We start from the raw sequence: 17972 nt of genomic DNA on the forward strand, positions 1-17972 counted from the left end.
GTAAAAAATAAATATCATAAACTTCAAACTTACAGGTGCCTTGCTAGATCAGGTTCCTTTGAGACTCTGGGAAGGAACCTGGAAGGTATTGTTAGGCAGTCCTAAGATGCTGCCATTGTTTTTCTATGAGAAAGTCTCCATAGTTAAATAAGCCTCAGGCCCCCACAGAAGCCAGGTCACCTCACTCTCTGAGCCCACTTGCCTGTCCCCTGGGCTTTTCCAGATGAAGCTCTCAGCTTGTGGTGCTGAGCATACAATGTGTGCTGGATACATGCTAGCCACCACCATCATCATAATCACCACCACCACCACCACCACCATCATCCCTTCATCTTCATTGGTCTCTGGAGTAATGGAGGTAATCTAGACCTGTGGATTCCAACTGGCCCAAGAATAAAACCTGCTGGGGAAAACACCCAAAACAAACTGGAAGGCGGGAGCCAGGCTAGCGCCTGGGCAGGAAGGAAGGCATCCGGGCAGCAGAAGCCCCCTATGCTGGGGAATCACTAACCTCATTCCTTTTTATGAGTTTACCCCTCCCCCATCCCCGAAGAGGAGTGTCCCTGTCTTAACAGATAAGACAGACCCGTCTGCCCTTAAATATTTCTATTACTTAAAAGTTCATAAATCTATTGGTTTAAAACTGTCAGCAGGATGGGAAAACTCAGAGACGGAGCCAGCTTATCACCCGACGAGGAATTTACCCAAAGTGGGGGGCAAACTAGTGCAGAGAGGGCACTGGCAGTGCCCAAGGGACCAGCATCTTCCTAGCCCCACACCCTGCCTTCTGTCCTGGATTCTAAACTGCCACCCTCTAAGCCAAAGAGGTCTTTGCCCATGACTTTGAAGTCCCCGAGGCTGAACCTGATCTCACAAGCTAACCACCACTTGGAAAACAGCAACCCAGCACAAAGACTGTGCCAGGCTTCCTCACCAGCTCCAAGCTCCTTCGAGTGAAAGGAGAGGATGCCAGGGCAGATGATCCTGCCCAGCCCCTCAAAAGCAGAGAGCTCAGGGCCCAGGGAATAAGAATTTTCTTACAAAGCAGAACGGGGTAGCATGAGCCTTTAATCCCAGCCCTAAGGAGGCTGAGGCAGTCAGATCTCTTGAGTTCCAGACCAGCCTCGTCTGCAGAGTGAGTTCCAGGACAGCCAGGGCTTCACGGAGAGACCCTGTCTCAAACAAAACAAAACAAAACTTCCTGCAAAAAAACTGGGGGAAATCCTCATACAAAAGGAGAAGACCGAGTTTTAGGCCAGGGCAGAGGATAAATCTTAACACCTGTCTCCCAAGGGAGGAAAAATACAAACCGCAACAGGCCCCTGATAAACACCATCTGCCTGCATGTTATAGCCCGCGTGTTATAAATGTATGCTATAAATACTTCTGGGGTGGCATTGCAGGGAGCTGGGGGAATCAGCGACCTGTCATTGGGCCGTTACTGCGCAGGCGCAGTGGACGTGCATGACCTAAGAACGGAGCAAGCCATGAGTCCCGACTAATCACTTCCGCCTCCAGCGTGGCATTGTAAACTTATAAAATGGAATGTTTCATGAGACTGGGTTTTCCTGTATGGTCCAGGCAGACCTCAAACTTATGATCTGCCTGCCTGCCTCAGCTCCAAAGTGGTGGGATTCCAATGGTAAAACGTAGACACAACTTTCAGCTTTAATTTCCAGCAGTGTCTGTGTTTAACCACTGTTCATTAAAGTCCTGACTCAAGCATTCCAAATCAGCCCCAGCGCCATACTGGTCTCCAGGCCTCCCTTGGGAGGATGGTTTAAGCCCAGAAGTGATGCTGCACACTTTTAATCTCAGCACTTGGGAGGCAGAAGCAGGCAGATCTCTGAGTTTAGGCCAGTCTCGTCTACAGAGCAAGTTCCAGGACAGCCAGAGCAACACAGAGAAACCCTGTCTCGTGGGGAGAGGAGGGGAGGGAGAAAGAATTTAGAATTTTGAACACCAGCCCTTCCACTTCCTGTCCATGGAGACTCCTGTGCATGTGACTTTGGCCATTTCTTGAGCCCAGCAGGAGTCGATGTCAGAAACCTCTGAAGGGAGGGCTGTATTCTTCCTTTGCAAGATCTCTGAGGCAGATGCTATGATCACTACACTTGTGGGTGGGGAAACTGAGGCCTAGCAAGACCAGGTGTTATGGCTTTTATTTATTTGTTTAATTTGTTTATCTTATTTTTGCACAGGGTTTCAGTATATAACCCAGGCTGGTTTCTAAGTCATGATTCTCCTTTCTCGGTCTCTGTGAGTCAGAGGCTGGGTGCCTAGCCTGGAGTTCTATTGGAGGCCAGTGAGACCTTCAGAAAGTGGGGCCCAGTAGGAGGAAGTCAGTACACCAGGGATATGACCTAGAAAGGGACTTGCTCCCTCTCTCTCTCTCTCTCTCTCTCTCTCTCTCTCTCTCTCTCTCAATGTGCCCTGTCTCTCTGTATGTGTGTCTCTGTCTCTGTGTCTGTCTTTTAGCTCTCTCTCTGTGTATGTATATGTGTATATGTATGTGTATATGTGTATATATGTATGTGTGTATATGTATGTGTATCTGTATGTGTGTACTTGAGTATATGTATATGTGCATGTGTGTATGTGTATATATGTATGTGTGCATCTGTATGTGTGTATATGTATGTGTATCTGTGTATATATGTATGTGTGTATCTGTATGTGTGTATATGTATGTGTGTATCTGTATGTGTATATATGTATGTGTATCTGTATGTGTGTACTTGTGTATATGTATGTGTGCATCTGTATGTGTGTATATGTATGTGTATGTGTGTATATGTATGTGTATATATGTATGTGTGTATATGTGTATATGTATGTGTATGTGTGTATATGTATGTGTGTATAGGTATGTGTGTATGTGTGTATGTATGTGTGTCTCTGTTTCTGTGTGTCTGTCTTTTAGCTGTGTGTGTGTGTGTGTGTGTATGTGTGTGTGTGTGTTGAACAGTTTCTTTTCCCACATGCTTCAGGCATGCCTCACCACAAGTCTTAGCAGTCAGGGACAGACACCTTTGGAACCCAAAGCTAAAGCAAATCTTTTTCCCTTCTCAGATATTTCTCTCAGATATTTTGTCACATGGATGGAAAGGCGACACTCCAAATGTCTTTACAAGGTCCCACACATGGGCAGTGGCACGGCTAGGATTTGAAGTTGGAGGCTCCTAACCACTGCTCTGACCTGCCACTCAACGCTGCTCACCTACTCCCTACCTCTGCCTACAAGTGCAGATTCCATCCTGAGTGAGGATACAGGATTCAACAAGGGACTACTTGGCACGGGAAACCCATGTATGTACTTGGTAAGCATACTAGGTAGGGGGCTGTGGCACCTCCCGGGTTAATGGGGACTCTTGAGTCAAGGGAAGGCTGACCTATGTTCTATCAGCTGGCTGGAAAGAGCAGGGATGAATCACCACCAGCTGCCAGTCCTTTCTTATCCAGGCTTCAAGCACCCGGCATCTTATCTGCACTGGCTCAGCTAAAATATGGTGCCTCCCAGGAGACGGACCCCAGGGCAAGGTACAGGGATGAGGGAAGGGGGGGAGATGTGGAAAACACAACATTGGGGGTGTGTGGAAAATACAGGCAGAGTTTTCAGCCTCAGTCATGTTCCAAGCCCTGCCGTGTGGTGCACCTGGAACCTCATCTCTCCTCCTGGCTCCTGCCTCTGGCTGCACCAGAGGCCCCCAGATTGGTGGCAGGAGACCTAAGGTTGACTCTTTCTGGCGCTCTGAATGTGGGCTGGAAAATCTCCATCTCCCCTTTGCCCGTCCTCACCCTGTGTGTCCTGGGAACCTGTGTCAAAGTGTCATGCTGGGTTTTGCCTACTTTCCTCTTAGGTATCCATTCTCAGAACGTTCTGGAAACCCTGTCACTCTGTCCATTCGAGTTTCAAGGTGACAAAGACTTGATTTTCTCTTGACATGACCCCAGGGTTTTATTTAGTTGTGCTTGTCTGTTTGTTTGTTTGAAGAAGGTTTTCTGTGTAGCCAGGGGGCTAAACTTGAACTGCTCCATTTCCTGCTCTGCCTCTTGTATGCTGGGATTACAGACACACAAGCCTGCCTACGGTTTGTGATCGGATATAAGGAATTCCGTTCAACTCTCCTCATCTCACCTGTGCATCTGGTCCCTGCCAGGATGTGGAAGCCTCCTCTGATCCTCAGTTTACCCACCCAAGTAAATGGGTCCCCTCTCCTTCCCAGTCACAGAGGGACTCACAGAGGTTGTCTGCAGGGCAGAGCAGGCGAGGTGGGAAACTCCTTGGAAAAAGAAAAAAAAAAAAAAAGTTCAAAGTGTCACCCAGGAGCCAGGCATCTGTGTCATTAAGAATATCCAGATAGGTCTCCTCTGCTTCCCTCCTCCCTTCACGACTCTGACCTTCCCTCCACGTCTCTGCTTAGTGGACTCTCCCCTGGTTGGCAGTCCCACTGAAGCCATCCCCCTCCCCCACCCACCCTGCCCCTCTGCATCTGCAGAGGGATGAAGCGCCCGCCTAATATAAGTATGTTTACATTAAAATATAAGGACAATGCACCCGCCATCTAATAGTCGGCTCTGTATATGTTAGCGAGTGCTTAGGACTCTCTTTTAGAAACCCATTATGTCCATGTGACTCCACTCAAAGCCTTTCTTCAGGATTTTGTTTTGACAGGAGGGCATTAAGGGGCTGAAAGTGATAGCACAAGAATACCAGTTACGCACTTTGATCAAATCGCTCCATAAGTCTCCTGAAGAAAGTCTTGTATATATTAGGAAAGGAAATTAATTTTATTGCTGCTGTGGCTTGCCTGGTTAATGGCCCAGCGAGCTGGCTGGCCTCGGAAGGCAGCCGTGGGGGTGAGTGGTTTACCCCACTCTCTTCCTTCCCAGGCTACCAGCCACAGTCACGAAGAGAGGACCAGCCCAGTGGGCACCAGGCTGACCGGACCCCAGAGACTGCAGGACTTGGGGTGCAGGTGGCTGGGACCTGCTCCTCTGACCTCACCTCTTAGCAGGGCTGTCACAGCTGAAAGACTCATGGGCTGCTTGCCGCCAGCTGTGGGGCTGGCCAAGCCCACAGCACATGTCACAAGCGATCAGCATTGGGGGATTCAGACACTCGAATCTGGAAGAACGAAGACCTAAAAGGATGCTTCCCAAGTAAAACTAAAGACAAGCAGAGAATACACGTGGCAGGAGAGATGGTTCAGTGGTTAAAAGCACTGGCTGCTGCTTCCAGAGATCCTGGGCTTTCTCAGCACCCAAAGGATGGCTCACCGTTATTGGTAACACCAGTTCCAGGGGATCCAATGGCTTCTCCTGGCTTCCACAGGCACCAGGCATGCAGACATATAAGTATCATACACATAAAACAGAATATAAGCTAAGGTAGGGGGTGGCAGAGGGGCAAATAACAGAAATAGCAGGGGTAGAGAGAAAACAACCATCCACCTGACGCCCAGGTAAGTGTGGTACACATTGTCCTCAGGTGGGGTGTGGCCTCCCAAAGCCTTCTTGGTCCCTGCATACCCAACTTGAGCCTGCAAATTAATTTTGCATGGCACGCCCTCAAATGCCAGCTGACTGCTTCGAAGGAGGAAATCCCAAGCTTTACCCACCCTGAGAGACAGTATTGCTTAAAAGAGTGTTTGAGAGCTGGGGGGGGGGGTAGCTCAAGTCTGTAATGTGTGTGCTGTGTAAGGTGGAGACTTGAGTTCCCATCCCCAACACAACAAACAAGGAAGGAAGGAGGGAGAGAGGAAGGAGGGAGGGAGGGGTGAAGGAAGGAGGGAGGGGTGAAGGAAGGAAGAAGGGAGGGAGGGGGAGGGAGGGACAAAGGAGGGAGGTAGGAAGGAAGGAGGGAAGGAGGGAAGGAGGGAAGGAAAGAAATAAAAACAAGACAGCTGTCACAATGGCAGTGTGCAAACCTAGGACTGAGGGAGTCTAGACAGGAAGGCCCATGAAGTTCACTAGCCAGCCAGTCTAGCTGATGGCTGGCCTCCAGGTTCATCGAGAGATCCATCTCAAAACTAAGGTGATCAAGGAAGACACCTGACGTTGACAACCTCTGGCCTCCACGTTCACACACATGCACACACACACGCACGCACACACGCACACGCATGCAGAAACGCCTTAGATGCAGCCAATCAACTGTCTTTGACGCTTCAGACGGTCTGAGGGTTTCTGTCATTTGCATGCTGGAGGGTTCTTACGCGGATACTGTTGTCGGCTAATACGACGGTCAGTCACAGCACAGGCCATTCTCAGACAGTTGTTCTCAGACAGTACCGAGGTTAGCGTCCCGTCACTGTAACACATACAAAAAATACTCCCTTTAAAAGGTGACCATGTTCACTGTGGCTCATGGTGTCCACGGGCCCAGAGTTGTTTGGGAACCTGTGCTGAAGCAAGGCACCGTGGTAGAAGTGTGCACTGGAGCTGACCACAACACACTGCTGAAGTAAAAGACAGAAAGTGACTGGGCTCTGGGCACACCCTGGCCCTCTAGGTGCCACACTTCTTTAATCCCAGCACCCAGGAGGCAGCAGGAGGTGGGTCTCTGTGACTTCAAGGTCAGCTTGGGTCTTCGTAGTGAGACACTGTCTCAAAAAACAAAACAAAACAAAACAAAACAAACTACCCCCAGAGACTGACCAGAAGACATTCCACTAAGCTCTACCCCTTAAAAGTTCCAACCTTTCCCAGCAGAGCCATGCTGGGGTCTCTTGCTTTACCACATAGACCTTTGGGAGGCCCTTTAACCTGGGCATGGCAGTACAGACCTATATTCTCAGCCTTTGAGAGGCTGAGGCAGAAGGATCCTAAGTTTGGGGTCATCTTTGGCTACACGACTTACACAACATTCACTTGTCGATAGTGAAGCACTCCTAGGATCTGCCTGGGGTTTGTTCTAAGCTGATGTGGCTTGGCCATCTTTGTCACCTGTATTATTTATGGTGTTTCTAGCTGTCGACATCCGTGCTACATGATAAATGTGACTGAGGGCCGTGCTCTGACAAGGCTGAGGAGGGAAGAATATTGTGTGGTGGGGGAAGAGAGAGAGAGAGAGAGAGAGAGAGAGAGAGAGAGAGAGAGAGAGAGCAGGAAGAGGAGACATTATCGTCTCAGGAAGCTTCCTGTCATCCCCATCCCTTGTTGCAACCCCTGGCAAAATGACGGATACAGTGGCAAGCCCTGAGTTCCCAGCACCCCTTGGGGCAGGCAGGAGGACCGTTTATGTTTCTGGAATCTACCACAGCAGCATGGGGGTAAGGGGTGCTGGACCAAGCTGTGTTTGGGGAATTAGAACCGCATCAGTTCATACCCCAGCTCCCCTTTGCTGGGCACCATGCTGCCCCCCAATGAACACTGGCCACTTTGCTTAGCTCACAGACTCTCTGGGTAGGAAATTAGACACAGCGCCAATGGCGGACCAGTCATCTTATCACTGTGATGAAACACTAAACACAGACACCTTATTCAGAGAAAAGACTTTGCTTGACCACAGTTTTCACTTGGTGCCGTGGTGACACAGAACATCTTGGTCAGGGTATTCAGCGGAACCAGCTTGGTCACCTCCTGGTGGTCAGGAAGCAAAGAGAGACAGGAAGAGTTCAGGGTCCCAATATCCCCACAGAGACATGCACCCGATGACCTAATTTCCTCCCATCAGGCCCCGCCCCTAAAGAGCTCATCATCTCCCACGAGTACCACAGATCAGCCCCCAAGCCTTCACCATGTGAGCTTCTGGGGTTCACCCCAGATTCAAACTGTACCAGTGGGATTGCCTGATGAAACCACAATATTCAGAGCTTCAGATGAGAAGTCACGTGGGTGGTAATGACTTGAACCACAGGGAGTTGGGGCCGAGGGACAGAATGATCTGGAGGGCACCCTAAACATGCCGGCGTTGTCTGGTCTGGGGTGTCTGCATACTATTGGTACTATCCTTGCCTAGAAGCTGGGGTCCTACAGGGTGAGCTGGAAGCAGGCAGGGCCTTTGGAACGCTAAAGCTTGAGGCACTGGTTCTACGTGGGTCTGCAAGCCAGCCCACGCTCTAGAGAATCCGTCAGATGCCACCTCTTGGTTGAGAAGTAGCCGGTGACCTCACAGGAGAGTCTGGCAAGCAAGTATCGTGGCAGCCCGGGGAAAGCTGTAGACTCTGGTCTACAAACAACCCATTATATCTAGAGGAGACACAGCTCACAGTGCTTACTAAGAATATATCGTGTATAGATACTGAACCTGGCAGTTCTTCTGGGGCCGTGGCCATCTTTATACTCCGGTCGGGATGGAGGCTCAGGGAGGGTCCACCCAGGATGAAAGTGAATGCACCGAGCTTTGAGTCTGCATCTGCTTGAGCCTAGCTGCCTGCTGCAACTTCCTCTCCCTTTTCACTGTCTTAGAGACATGATCCCGCTTTCTGATCCCAGAGAGATGGACAGAAATGAAGAACCAAGGTGTGTATAGGGAAGTAGACTTGCTGTAGCCAAGGTCAAGGCCCTGGGAACAAACTGCCAATGGAAGGAAGGTGGGTTGAGGGTGTGGCTCAGTCAGTAGAGAGCCTGCCTAGCATTTAAGAGCCCTGGGTTCAATGCCCAGCACCACATAAACCAGGACAGTTGTATCTGACTATAACCCTGGCACACTGGAGGTGGTAGCAGGGGAATGAAGAGTCCAAGGCTATCCTGGGGTACATGGTGAGTTCCAGGCCAGCTTGGGATATGTGAGAACCTGTCTCAAAGAAAACAACTTATCAGTGGGTCAGCTTCTGGCTTATGCACTGCCTTGGATAGGCCCCAAATGAGGCTTTCATCTGACCCATGAGGAGGGGTCCCTCAGCCCATGTGAAGCCCCGGCTTCAACCTTTAGTCCCGTTCAGTAAGCCCCTGTGTCGGCTCCCAGGGCTGTCAAGCTCATGAAGGATGGTTTTTCCTGGCCCCCGTGTCTTCCCATCTTCGCGCAATCTCCCTTTCCCCTGGCCAGCTCCAGCCGTGGTCTCCTCAGCTATCGCATCCCCTCCCAGGGTCAGGGATTATGACGCATTCAGAGAGCGTCCAGCCCTCCGCAGTGTTTACATTGGAGGTTAGCATTTATCTCTATACTTTCAACCCCTCTCCCCAGCTCAGCGGTGCTGTCTGTGTTCCACAAGAAGGCACGGCCTCCAGGGATGAGAGCCCGCCAGGCTGGGGCCACCTCGCTGGCATCTGGAGCCCCTAGGACTGTCTTTCCCACCATCCTCGGGGGTCAGTCCTCCTCCGTGGTCCCTGGCTAATCTCTGAAAACTGAGTTTCAAAGGAAGCACTCAATAAAAAACGAAAAAGTCTGCAGCGGACTTTCCCGCGGGCACATTTACCATGGATATTTGAGTCTTGTGAACCCTTTGACCTAGAAGGAGGGATTTTTCTAGAGACTTGCGCACATGTGTGCAAAGGAACAAGCATCTTCATTGCAACTTTATTTTTATCATTAGCAAACAATTACAGGAAACTATATATCTTCATTAATACAGAGCTGATCTCTGTGTCATCCACAGCCTGGACCAGGAGGTGGCTGGTCGCAGCAGCAGGGTCAAGCTGGAGACGCCTGCCTGAGAAGATGAGGATTACCATGTTTTCCTAGGGTCCCAGCAGGAAAGTATATCAAATTTAATCTGCGTCATTTGAATATTTAAATGAAGGCATTGCTTGTAAAGCTGGGGGTGGGGCTTAGGGATACCTTGGAGGGAGCTGGCAGTGCTTGGGGGCTAGTGAAATGAAAGTGATATTATAACTCTAGGCTTGGGGGCCTGGGGTGCTGGCATCCCTCACTGTCTAAGCCTCCTCCAGAACTGGCAAAGGAATCCCACACCTTCTTCCCCGGGCACGGCACAAGGTGGAGAAAGGATAAAGAAACTTGGTCTCACATAGTGTGCCTGCTTGAATCATAACATGGTGCGTTCTGACATCTCTAGAACTTAAATGTTTGCAGTGCAGATCTGGGGATAGGGGGCAGGATTTTTATTTTCCTGGACCAGGATTTCTTTTTTTTTTTTTCTTAAAGACAAAAATCTCATGTAGCCCAGGTTAGCCTCCAGGTCACTGTGCAGCTGAGGAGAACCCTGAATAACGCATTCTCCTGCCTCCCCGCCCGAGTGCTGGGGTATGACAGCATATGACACCATGACTCACTTCTTCTGTGCTGGAGGGCTTTGTGCATGCTGTGAGAACGCTAATGATCTCCAGCCCCAGTTCTCATTTTTAGTATTTCAGCTTAATAATTCATTCAAACGAATTTAATTTTAAAGTAAATTTTAGAGCACTCCCCTGGCATATGTGAGATCCTGGGTCCAAAGGCCAGTACCACCCCATGTGAACATAGATATGGGGGAAAATTTTTTTAAGTAGTTCTTAAAAATAAGTTGAGAAATAATTCCTTTCACTCAAAATGTAAACTGAAAAAATTCTGACCAATGTTGGCTGTAGCTAAGAGGGTTGTTTTTTGTTTTTTGTTTTTGTTTTTTTGCATACACAAAAAGTCCTCCTTCCGTTCAAAGCTGCCCAGTCAACCTGAGAGGTTACATTTTCTTATACTAAGATGTATTTTATGTTCATACGCACGTGTGTGTGTGTGTGTGTGTGCGTGTGTGTGTCTGTCTGTCTGTGTATGTTGATGTTTCTGTGTCTGTGTATGTATGGTGTGTGTGTATATGGTGTGTATATGTGTGGTATGTGTGTGTCTATGTCTGTGGTGTATATGTGTTGTCTGTGTCTGTGGGGTGTGTGTGTGTGTGTGTGTGTGTGTGTGTGTGTGAGAGAGAGAGAGAGAGAGACAGACAGACAGACAGACAGACAGACCGACCAGGTGCCTGAAGAATACAGAAGTCATCAGATCCCCCAGATGAGGAGTTGCAGGCAGTTGTGAGCCAGCTGATGGGGTGCTGAGAACCAAACCGGGGTCTTCTGCAAACGCATTGCTGTATCCTCAACTGCCCAGCCATCTCCCCACCCTTGGCTTTCACCTTTCCTCTGACTAAAGGCAATGGTGGCAGTGTTACCATGGAGATACTTATAGAGATAACGATGGAGAAGACATCCATTTTGTCCATCATAATGAGGAGCACATGGACAATGCCCATCCTTGGTCATGACATTCATTTGCGGGTTCTGGGACATGTTTCTGGAAGGTTCTTCTGCCAATCCATTTGGTGTTGAGGGCAAGTTGCTAACATGCAGTGTTTCCCCTTCTCTTCCTGCATAACTTTTTCCGTGTCCTCAGCTCCTATAATTCATAGGTACCCAAGGTCACTGGACAGAGCCTCATGTGTGGCTCTTTCTGATTGGCTACATACCTCTGATGGGACCTTGCTGTCTAGGGAAGAGAAAGCAAGCACAACAAAGGCTGTACTTTGTATGTGTGACAAGTTTGACCTTGTTCCCAGGCCCATCAGGGACAGGTTCTAAACAAGGGGTAGGGCAAGGAGAGGCGGCATTTCCTACCCCTCTCCCCACTTCTATCAACCTAATTAAGACCACCCCTCAAGGCCTGTCCAAGGGCTTCTCTCTGCTGATTCTACGTCCCTGTTAAATGCTACAAAGACACATGATGTTTTTCAAACCTTATTCAAGGGCCGAGAAAGACATCTCATTGGCTAAGAGTGCTTGTGGCCTTGGCAGAGGACCACAGTTCAGATCCCAGCACCCTGTTAGGTAGCTTAGAGCTACTAGCAACCTCCAGGTCTGGAGGCTACAATGCCCCCTTCTGGTGTCTGTCAGCACAACGCTTAGGTGGACGTAGACGAGCATAATTTAAAAAAAAAACTTATGAAGAAAGAGGTGGGGAACGTATTTATCACTTTTATGCAATTGTCTTGGTCTTCATGACACAGACCGTCACACACTCAGGGACAGATTTCCAGTCTGTTTTGTTTACTTCTAGATTGCCAGCACCTTGGACAGTGCCTGACACGCTAAGAGTCGCTGGAACACTGCACAGAAAACAAACCATCTACTTGCAGCCCCTTTTCCTGAGAAACCTCCTCACCTCCCTGCATTTCTGAAATCCAACCAATGAAAGAGATCTGGGGCAGAGGCTCAGCTTCAGGCTTATGAATTAAGATCCAATACCCGTCACCTTCGACTTAACTCAGGTCACCTGAGTCTCAGGATTGCTGCACTCTTATTTTGAAAGTGTCTCCTGAGTCCGCCTGAGCCCCTCCCCCATAAAGCCATCTTTCTGAGAAGCAACGTCTACCTTGTTTTGTTAGGGGTCCCTGTACTGGGGAACCCTCGGCTGAGCTCCATAGATTTTGTGGCCATCACTTCCTTATTCTCTCACTGATTAGACCCCATGCCCCCATGTCTCTACACAACATGTTGTCTTTGTGTGCCTTTTCGCATTTTACAAATGAGCAAGCGGTCCGTATGCTTGCATTTGGGCTCAGCATTCCATCTTGGATGGTTTCCAGCTCTGAAGAGCGAGGCTATAATTCATCTGTGTTTTCCTGTTGATGGGAGCTCTGATGTGCGGACGTGGCACTCTTTAACTATTCATTCTGCTCAGGACAGGCCTTTGGGCTGACTCCTGGCTGCTGTGACAATAAGCATGACCACAAGTGTCTCCACCTCATGCACCAGGCATCCGGAAGCTGCTGACCGAGGCATCACCAACCTTCCTGGTACATTATAAAGAAACTCAGATAAATAGGTGAGATCTGCTTTGGGAGGTAGCAGGACTGGCTCATCTAGAGAGACTGATGATGACCCATCTCAGGCAGACCCATCTCCAAGCAAGTTCCCCACTTGTGTATGTTCTAGGGACAGTCACATTCTCTCATCTGTCTATAACTGGAGTGCATACTCACATACACACATGCACAGGTATATACACATATAGGCATATGCACACATATGCACATGCATATGCACACACATATACACAAGTACTTATACATATATATATGCATATGAGCATATGTGTACATGTACATACACATGCATACTCACACACTACACACACACACATAGACATACATAGGCACATGCACACATACATATGTACATGCATATGCACACACATATGTACACAAGTACACACATATATGCACATGGACATATATGCACATGCACATATATACTCATTGCACACACATGTACACACATGTACATATACATATGCACATGCATTTACACACATGCACACACATTACATACAAGTACATACATCCTATGCACATGAACACACACACACACACCTTTTTCTATTACTCAACATAAAACATTCTCCAACAGAATATCCAAACTTCCTACTCGCACTTTCATAAACAGTGACATTATTAAATTCTCCTCCAATTACCTAATATGCACTACACCATTTCCTTTTGAGGCCCTGTGTGAAGTACTTTTCACTCGACAAACTTTATAGGCCAAAGTATGCTGTCCAATTTAGGAGCCCTAAATCAAGTCAGGTTTATTTTATTTTTTTAAATCAACAGGAAACAAGTGAGCATATTTATAGGGTACGGTATGATATTTCAGGACACCAAATCAGAGAACACAGCAGCCATGATGCTTGCTGAATCCCTGGGGCTTCAGCAAGAACACTGAGTTCACCTACCTGGGGCAGAGTGGCTGTGAGAGCTCAGCTCTGATGGGTTCTCTCCGTTTGCCTCCTTTCGGGGATAATTCCATTCTAAACTCTGCTAAGGAAATGAGAAAGGGTGGGGGTGATCCTGGGCTTGGCTTAGTCTGCCAGGCACCGTGCAAAATTTAGAAGTTGAATCTCAGTCAATGTACACTGTAGGTTCAATTATTTTTATAAGGCCAGCTGTTCCCTGCCCATAAATGAGGACTGGACAGGGAGAAGGCTTGAGCCAGCATTGATCGCTCCTTGCTGGCCGCAGGCTAGGCAGGGCAATCCCCAGATTTCTGTGGTAGGGTGGAGCCTTCGCACCCAACCCCACTTACTGCCATGCTTCGGTGACTGCAGTGGTGAAGGGAGGCCCAGAAACTACCAGGAAGGAGCCAGAAGTCAGCGAGGCAAATCCCCAACCCATTAGTCTTGAAGCCTGACACTCGTTAATCCGAGTTGAGAGGGGGCCAACCCAGTCCACTCAGAGAAGAGTCCAAGCAGCCTGTTTCTTTCCCCTTGGGGGAAAACCTGCCCCTTGTCCAAGCTCCAACTTCCTTCCTACAAAGTGTGAAGTTACCATGGCAATAACTGGCCCTGTTTATTGTGCCTGAAATATCGTGGTGGCTGGTGGAGTGACGGCCGCAAAAAAAAAAAAAAAAAAAAAAAAAAAACCAAGTGTGTTCTAGAAGGCTTGGGCTCTGAGCTCTGAGCATGCAGCTGTACCAAACTGGGGGAAGCTGGGGTATCTATTCCTACTATCAAAGGTTCCCAAGCTCACAGATCCATTCTGCCTACCTTTCCTAAATCTACCCTCCAAAAGGCAAAACAAAGCAAGCAAAAGGAGGCAGTTACTAGCCAAGAAAGAGACGCAGCCACGCCAGCAATGGCCAAAGGAATCGGGACTTAAATAAAACACACCTTTTCTTCTCTGCCCAGTAAGAATCTGAGGCCTAAGGGACCTCGGCTCTTGGAGTCATTCTACAGAGTGAGAGGCATGGGATCTGTGCACTGGATATCTCAGTCACCCCAACCTACGACTCCCACCCTGTTAGGAGGAAGATGGCACAGTCAAGAAGTTACATTTAACTATGTACCTCTCATTCGTGAGAATTAGTCACATGGTTATGCAAAGAAGCCTGGGAAATGTAGTCTTTCTAGATGGGCTTATTTCCAGGTGTAGCCTGTGAGTCTATAACTGCTTCTGCTCGGGAGAGTCTAAAACACTGGCTAATAGGTGGGTTTGCAGGTTTAGGGCTCAGAAAGTCTAGCTCTTATATGCTTAATGAGACATAAAAGCCCAAAATGGCCCCTGGAGCCACAGGACTGTGTAAAAGAACTGGGGAGGATATGGGTAAGAAGGATAGAGCCTGGTTAAAATCTGTGGGTAATGGAAATCCATCAAAAGTGTTCGAGCAAGAGAGGAGAATCGAGTGGAAACTAATCCTTTCAGTGGGCTGTTTCCTGGTCCAAATGTGGTTCATGACAGACAGGATACATGGACAAGATACTAACCTGTCTACTTTTAGGATCTAGGCTTCTCTTTAGTACCTGGTAGAGCAGATCATTCTTTAATCCTGTGTTAAATCCATGCTGGAGAAATGACCCAGTGGGTAAGAATACTTACTACTCTTGAAGAGGACCAGGGTTCAGACTATGGGACCCAGAGACCTCTTCTAGCCTCCGAGGGCACTGCACACATATGCACATGCTTGCCCACATACAAGTAAATAATAAATGTCTAACTTTTTAAATAAATTAATTAAATTCCCATAAACAAGGTACTTGAAAATGTCTCCCTGATCTCTTCTCCTGTGTCACTATCCCTAACACACTACCTAAATAGATTTGTAGGGCCTGGGGTTTATACTAATTAGGAATCCCACTTTTAAGCAAACAAGATGATGACTGAAGAGTAACACATGAAAGTGAACATTTATTTAACAAGAGAAAGTCAATAGCAACGAGCAATAACTTTTTGTCTGTGTGTTTGTTTTTTGATACACTGTTTCTCTTTGTAGCCCTGACTGTCCTGGAACTAACTCCCCTTATAGACCAGGCAGGACAGGAACTCAAAGTTTAGCCTGCCTCTGCTTCCTGATTGCTGGGAATAATCACATACATCATCATGCCTGGCTTAGAACTACATTTTTATAGAATAACATTTTTATGAATGAACTGTCTGGCATTCTGCATCACATTTCCCCCTCTCTCTACCTTAGAGGGCTGTGTGCCTCAGTTCTGTTCTTAGTATTGTAAATTTGAGATATCCCCCACAGGCCTAAGTTTGAACACGCAGTCTCCAGCAGGTGGCACTGTTTGAGAAGGTTTTAGATAGGAGGTGGAGCCTTGGGGAAGAATTGGAGTGGGGATTTGCTGGAAGACTTGGAGCTTCCTTTTAGCCTGGCCCACTCCCGTATCACCCCCTTCCTGGTCACTCTGTTCTCACTCACTTCTGATGCAATGAGGTCTGATGACGCTCTGCCTGCAGCTATGGCTCTCCTGTAATGAGAGACTGTACCTCTCTGAACTGTAAGCTAGATAAGCCTTTCCTCCGTTTAAGGGTTGCTTGTCAGGCACTCGGTCACAGCAAAGAGAAAAGTAACCAAGCCCAGATACTGGAGAATTCAACCTCTCTGTTAGCAGTTGCTTCTTTCACGGATCATTTATTTGGGGATCCAGACAGCCTAAGGTACTTGGATAGTGAGCATAGCCTGGATGTCTACACAGCCCAGAAATCAACTATTTCCAAGCACGCTGGGCGTGTGGTGCATTTATAGTGGGGAATGAGGAACTGGCACGGGAGCCCCAAATCATTTACGGCGGCTTGCATTCCGCCCTGGAACAGCGTCCTTCAACGCCACAGGCCCTAGGTGTCCCCAAGGAAATTAAATCTGAGCAGCCCATGCTAGGTTGTAAAGTGAGGGCTATGCAAAATAAAATAATAATGACTCCGTTTGGCTTCCAGGAGTTACTGGGGGTGGGGAATGTGTATACACCCACGTTTAATGAATAAAAATCAACACAGCAAAAAAAGAATTTTTTTTTTTTACAGAAAAATAAATTCCAGAATTTGTCCCAAAGAAACCTCCACCAGGGATCCAGTTGCTCCATCCTCACCCAGAGGTGTGAGGGTTTCTCAAGTTCCAGCTCAAACTTAGACTAAATTTCAGATGAGATTTGAAAGTTGGGGTAAAGAAACGTTAAATTTTCCCTCTGGAGCTATGGGGGTAGCTTGGCAGGATGCTCGCCTAAGGTATTTGAAGCCCTGGGTTGGTAGTGCTGGTTAGAAGTGGTTAACCATTCAAGGTCACCTTCACCTACATAAGGAGATTGGGGCTAACCTGAGCTACATGAAACACCATCTTCAAAACAAAACCAAACCCAGTAATGAGTTCTTCCTTTGGGGACATTTAGAGTTTGAATCTGAAATGGGGTGTCTTCCTCAATGGCTCTCAGCCTTATTCTTTGACACGGGGTCTCTCCACTGAATCTAGAATTCACCAATTGGCTCCACTGGTTGGCTAGTGCGCTCCCGTGGCCGGCCTGTCTCTGCCCTACAGTGTTGAGTCTACAGGCATGGACAACTATGCCAGGCTTCTTATCTGGGCTCTTGAGACACAAACTCCGGCCTTCATGCTTGCACACTGGACACTTTATTTCTTGACCATCTCCCCTGACCCCTGACTCCTGACCTCTGACTCTGGCCACCTCTTTCATGGCACAGTTCATAAGTAAAGCCATGAAAGGTCAATAACCTTGCACGGCCTTCTCCACGGTCTGACTGTAACCACAGGTGGTCCCTTCAGGCTTCCCTCCATCCTCAGGCCAGATTGCCAGCCTCTCTGTGATCTTTGAGTCTTCCTTTTAGACCTTACTCTCTCAACAGTACTCCCCAAAATCCATAACCCTTGGAGGGTCCTACTTCCTGAATTGACACTGACCCAAAGACACCCGGCTCCAAGAACCCAGGATTGTGCCCTCCCCATATCTTTTAAATAGGTTATTTTTAAACTGTCCCTCGTGGCTTCTTTAATTATCAAAATAACTGAGGGGAGAGGGTGGGTTCACACCTAAGTATTATCTATAGTAGAAAAAGAGTTGGTTCTCTACGTGCTTGGGGCTCTCCTCTATGCATTTAGCCAACCATGGTAGGATAGGGACAGACATGTGTTGACATCTGTGACCCTTTTTTTTTACTGGCTAAGACATAAGCAATACAAAGTTAACAGAGCAGTTTGTTTTGTTAGGTAATATAAGCTATCTAGAAAGATTTTCCCCCTCTTGGTGTTTTTTATTTATTTATTTTTTAAATTTTTTTTTTCCGGAGCTGGGGACCAAACCCAGGGCCTTGCGCATG

The 17972-nt window shown here is 47.9% G+C and overlaps 1 long non-coding RNA gene across 7 annotated transcripts in view; it reads right to left on the bottom strand.

Annotated features, from left to right (window-relative positions):
* LOC108352451 (uncharacterized) overlaps window positions 1-14636 on the bottom strand; it is a 30272-nt gene extending 15636 nt beyond the window's left edge. For 2 of the 7 annotated variants that reach the window (XR_010056536.1, XR_010056533.1), the window contains exons 1-2: window positions 8252-9000; window positions 4139-6313 (exon numbers count right to left, since the gene is read on the bottom strand). This is a non-coding gene — a long non-coding RNA (uncharacterized LOC108352451). Of the gene's footprint in view, window positions 1-4138; window positions 6314-8251; window positions 9007-13600 lie in introns of those variants that run through there. The other 5 variants (XR_005491987.2, XR_010056534.1, XR_010056535.1 and 2 more) reach the window with 5 other exon arrangements.
* Window positions 14637-17972: the final 3336 nt, after the last annotated feature.

This window comes from Rattus norvegicus, chromosome 12 (genome assembly GCF_036323735.1).
Source record: "Rattus norvegicus strain BN/NHsdMcwi chromosome 12, GRCr8, whole genome shotgun sequence".
NCBI classification, from domain to species: Eukaryota; Metazoa; Chordata; class Mammalia; order Rodentia; family Muridae; genus Rattus; species Rattus norvegicus.